We start from the raw sequence: 6,000 nt of genomic DNA, 5'->3' as shown, positions 1-6,000 counted from the left end.
ATTAGAAATTACTTTGCCCAATTATATGGCAATAAATACACCAATTTAGGAGAAATGGATGAATATATACAAAAATACAAACTGCCTAGACTAACAGAAGAGGAAATAGAATTCTGAAATAATCCCATATCAGAAATTGAAATCCATCAAGCCATCAAAGAACTTCCTAAGAAAAAATCCCCAGGGCCTGATGGATTCACCTGTGAATTCTATCAAACATTCAGAGAACAGTTAACCCCAATACTATACAAACTATTTGACATAATAAGCAAAGAGGGAGTTCTACCAAACTCCTTTTACGACACAAACATGGTACTGATTCCAAAACCAGGCAGGTCAAAAACAGAGAAAGAAAACTATAGACCAATCTCCCTAATGAATATAGATGCAAAAATTTTAAATAGGATACTAGCAAAAAGACTCCAGCAAGTGATCAGAAGGATCATTCACCATGATCAAGTAGGATTCATACCAGGGATGCAGGGCTGGTTCAACATTAGGAAAACCATCCACATAATTGACCACATCAACAAGCAAACTAGCAAGAACCACATGATTATCTCAATAGATGCAGAAAAAGCCTTTGATAAAATACAACACCCATTCCTATTAAAAACACTAGAAAGCATAGGAATAGAAGGGTCATTCCTAAAAATAATAAACAGTATATATCTAAAACCAACAGCTAATATCATCTGCAATGGGGATAAACTAGATGCATTCCCAATAAGATCAGGAGTGAAACAAGGATGCCCATTATCACCTCTACTATTTGACATTGTACTAGAAACACTAGCAGTAGCAATTAGAGAAGATAAAGAAATTGAAGGCATCAGAATAGGCAAGGAGGAGACCAAGTTATCACTCTTTGCGGATGACATGATGGTCTACTTAAAGAATCCTAGAGATTCAACCAAAAAGCTAATTGAAATAATCAACAACTTTAGCAAAGTTGCAGGATACAAAATAAACCCACATAAATCATCAGCTTTTCTATATATCTCCAACACAGCTCAGCAGCAAGAACTAGAAAGAGAAATCCCATTCAAAATCACCTTAGACAAAATAAAATACCTAGGAATCTACCTCCCAAGACAAACACAGGAACTATATGAACACAACTACAAAACACTCGCCACACAACTAAAACTAGACTTGAACAAATGGAAAAACATTAACTGCTCATGGATAGGACGAGCCAATATAATAAAAATGACCATCCTACCCAAACTTATTTATCTATTTAGTGCCATACCCATTGAACTACCAAAATACTTCTTCACTGATTTAGAAAAAACCATAACAAAGTTCATTTGGAAGAACAAAAGATCAAGGATATCCAGGGAAATAATGAAAAAAAACACATATGATGGGGGCCTTGCAGTCCCTGACCTCAAACTATATTACAAAGCAGCAGTCATCAAAACAATTTGGTACCGGCTAAGAAACAGAAAGGAAGATCAGTGGAATAGACTGGGGGAAAACGACCTCAGCAAGACAGTATACGATAAACCCAAAGATCCCAGCTTTTGGGACAAAAATCCACTATTCAATAAAAACTGCTGGGAAAATTGGAAGACAGTGTGGGAGAGACTAGGAATAGATCAACACCTCACACCCTACACCAAGATAAATTCAAAATGGGTGAGTGACTTAAACATAAAGAAGGAAACCATAAGTAAATTGGGTAAACACAGAATAGTATACATGTCAGACCTTTGGGAGGGGAAAGGCTTTAAAACCAAGCAAGATATAGAAAGAATCACAAAATGTAAAATAAATAATTTTGACTACATCAAACTAAAAAGCTTTTGTACAAACAAAACCAATATAACTAAAATCAGAAGGGAAACAACAAATTGGGAAAAAATCTTCATAGAAACCTCTGACAAAGGTTTAATTACTCATATTTATAATGAGCTAAATCAATTGTACAAAAAATCAAGCCATTCTCCAATTGATAAATGGGCAAGGGAAATGGATAGGCAGTTCTCAGATAAAGAAATCAAAACTATTAACAAGCACATGAAGAAGTGTTCTACATCTCTTATAATCAGAGAGATGCAAATCAAAACAACTCTGAGGTATCACCTCACACCTAGCAGATTGGCTAACATAACAGCAAAGGAAAGTAATGAATGCTGGAGGGGATGTGGCAAAGTAGGGACATTAATTCATTGCTGGTGGAGTTGTGAAGTGATCCAACCATTCTGGAGGGCAATTTGGAACTATGCCCAAAGGGCGACAAAAGAATATCTACCCTTTGACCCAGCCATAGCACTGCTGGGTCTGTACCCCAAAGAGATAATGGACACAAAGACTTGTACAAAAATATTCATAGCTGCGCTTTTTGTGGTGGCCCAAAACTGGAAAACGAGGGGATGCCCATCAATTGGGGAATGGCTGAACAAACTGTGGTATATGTTGGTGATGGAATACTATTGTGCTCAAAGGAATAATAAAGTGAAGAAGTTCCATGGAGACTGGAACAACCTCCAGGAAGTGATGCAGAGCGAGAGGAGCAGAACCAGGAGAACATTGTACACAGAGACTAATACACTGTGGTATAATCGAACGTAATGGACTTCTCCATTAGTGGTGGTGTAATGTCCCTGAACAACTTTCAGGGATCCAGGAGAAAAAAAACACCATTCATAAGCAAAGGATAAACTATGGGAGTGGAAACACCGAGAAAAAGCAACTGCCTGAATACAGAGGTTGAGGGGACATGACAGAGGATAGACTCTAAATGAACACTCTAATGCAAATACTATCAACAAAGCAATGGGTTCAAATCAAGAAAACATCTAATGCCCAGTGGACTTACGCGTCGGCTATGGGGGGTGGGGGGGAGGAAAAGAAAATGATCTATGTCTTTAACGAATAATGCTTGGAAATGATCAAATAAAATATATTTAAAAAAAAAAAGAAATATAAGGCTTCAAATAAACAAACCAAGTGTTAGATAGATGTGAATTGGCTTAACCATGCTAAGAAATAATTTGGAACTATGTAAGAATAATAACTAAGCTATTAATTGGTAAATCCCACTATTGAGCATATCTTCTCTGTTGTCAAAGATAGGCCTCACCTGTATAACAAAATATAGCAGCATTTTTGGTAGAAATCAAGAATTCAAAACAAAGTTTGGGAATAGCTGAATGAGCTGTGGCATGTGAATTAGTAGAATGTTATTGTACAGTAAATGATGAATATTAGGAAATGAAAGAAAGAAGGGAAGATTTGAATGAAGAGAGATGCCATGAAGTAAGCAGAACCAACAGGTGAATGTACTCAATGATTAAAACAGTACAAATGAAAAGAACTCTAAAATGAAACAAAACTCTTGAGTATTAAAAGTGACCAATCTTGGTCCCAGAAAATAAATAATAAATGCTATTTATTCCCTCTGAGCAGAGAAGACAGAATGCTTGATGCCTTGTAAGGCACTATGACTATATTAGTTGCTTTTGCTTGTTATAAGGGTGTGCTAAGGCTGAGGTGTTGGAAGGGGACTTTAACCAAAAAAGACCAGTTAACTGATGGCCAGATTGCATTATTCATTTATATCCTTTCAATATCAAGAGCAAAGTCCCTAGCATGCAAGCTGGGCACTCTGCTTTCAAAGACTGGCAGGAAGACAAAGACAAGAGCCTTGCAGAGGGGCAGCTAGATGAGTCAGTGGATAGAGAAGTGGGTCTAGAGATGGGAAGTCCTGGGTTCAAATTTGGCCTCAGATACTTCCTAGTTGTGTGACCCTGGGCAAATCACTTAATCCCAATTGCCTAGCCTTTACTTCTTTTCTACCTTAGAAATTACACTTTGTATCAATTCAAATACAGAAGGTAAGGGTTTAATTAAAAAGAGAGAGAAGAGAATAAACAGAATAGACTGTCTTGGGTGGACTATGATCTCCATTATCAGAAGAATTTTCCAGACTGATGACTTCACAAGTTCAATAAAAGATCAATGGATGAAAGTTTGTATTTCCTTATGATAAATTAAATAACAATTCAAAAAAGAACTATATGAAAAAAATTCAACATTACTAAAGCTAAGTTGACTAGACTTTTTGATTAAAAAAAGGTAAGTTAATGATAGGTTAAAAACAAGAATCCAGTTGTTTTTAGGAAACAATCAACTTATATTTAAATAGTTCTTCTAAAATTGTAATATAAAATTTATCATGCTAATAAAATATTCTCATATTAATCCTGAAAAGTAGGAGTAGCAAGGATAATAATCAAGGAAAATAGAATTCAACCCATAAAGCATTAGAGGAGATAAACAAAGACACTTCATTGTACTAAAAGGTTCTATTCAGAATGAGAGCACACAAATTTTAAAAATGCATGTACCTAATGACCATAAAGTAAAATTTATACAAGCTCATAGTCTTACAGAAGAAGAAATAACTTTTAAAAGATCAATAATAGTAGATTTTGAAACCTCGTATTAGAATATGAAGAATTAAATAAAAAGGAAACATATCATAGAACTAAACTGAATATTAAATGAACTAGATACAACTGCTGAGACTTGAATACAAAGGTAGCTCAAGATGGGACTGGCAAAAATTATGTTGAAAAATAGGCCCAAGATAAGGAATCAGAGAGACTAAAGACATGGAGGTTGTATAAAAATTTATGATCTAAATAGGAATCAGTTTTTTTAATAATCTAATTGAAAAGTCATTAAAATAGGTTTTGAACATGATACATGTGTAACCCAGAGGGAGGAAAAAGAGGGGGAGGGGGGAAGGGAGGGGTTCATGAACCATGTAACCATGGAAAAATATTCTAAATTTTAAAAAGGAAAAAGAAAAAAAGAGAAATCGTTAAAAAAAGAAAGCAAACTGAGCAAATGGAAGACTGTAAGTAATCCCAGAAAGCAGATAATAAAACATAAGTCCCTCATTTTAGCAGAAAAGGAGGGTGCTACCAGGCCAGAACATTGTATATATTGTCAGAAACCATCACTATATTCCTATCATCTTAAAAGAGAAAGTTTGTAACAATGAAAAGTTTGAAATAGGGAGAGGGAATTTCTAGAAATTATTGTAATTTCCAAACTCAAGGCATCACTGAAATATCTTTATCATTTAAAAAAAAGAAAGTATTTGTCAGAGTAAACACTGACCAAGTCACAGAAAATGAAATTGCTTCAGATTTCAATAGAGATCAATAGAGATGAAATCACTTGTTACTGATTTAGGGAGAGGAGGAAGTCACTATTACTAGTGGGGAGGAAGTCATTTCTCAATTTTCTTTATATAGTCAGATCAACAATTTGTTCATGCAAAGATAAGAATAAATTGAAACTAGAAGAAAAAAAGATGAAAGAAAAATGTAAGTGCTTTTTTACCCTCCATTTTTCTTACCAGTCTCTTCACTGGATTGTCTGGATTTATAGTTATTCTTCCTATCTTTCTACTTAAATTTTTGAACACTGAGAACATTTTGAGACAAAGGAGGAGAGAGAGATAGAGAAGAGGTCAAGGAAATTATGACACCATAAACTAATTAGAGGCTGTGAAATTATGACTACCCAAATTGTAGCTTAAATTATTTTTATAAAGCAAGTGAATTTGCTATATAAATCTGCTATAATTTCCCACATAGTGAATTTTCAGTTAATATTCTTAATTTTTTTAAAATTAAGAGTAATCAGTTTAAGAGAAGGAATAAGAATAGCTCCCAGAATGATAAATTTATTGTTTCTACTGCAAAGAAAAGAAGGTTATTCTGATTACAGAGCAATTTGGCAGAAATATAGCTCAGTTTTAAAGAAAATGTTGCAGAAGCTGGGGGTCAACTTAAAAATAAATAAATTGGGTGCAACTAGGTAGCTCAGTAGATTGAGAGTCAGATCTAGAGAGGAGAGGTTCTGAGTTCAATATGGTATTGATTCTAAGATGGAAGGTAAGGTAGGGTTTTTTAAAAAAGTAATTAAATCACGGGCAGCTAGGTGACTCAGTAGATTGAGAGTCAGGCCTAAAGA

Source organism: Monodelphis domestica, chromosome 4, assembly GCF_027887165.1.
Source record: "Monodelphis domestica isolate mMonDom1 chromosome 4, mMonDom1.pri, whole genome shotgun sequence".
NCBI lineage: Eukaryota > Metazoa > Chordata > Mammalia > Didelphimorphia > Didelphidae > Monodelphis > Monodelphis domestica.
The sequence above is the reverse complement of the archived record's forward strand: the minus strand, read 5'-3'. Positions refer to the sequence as shown.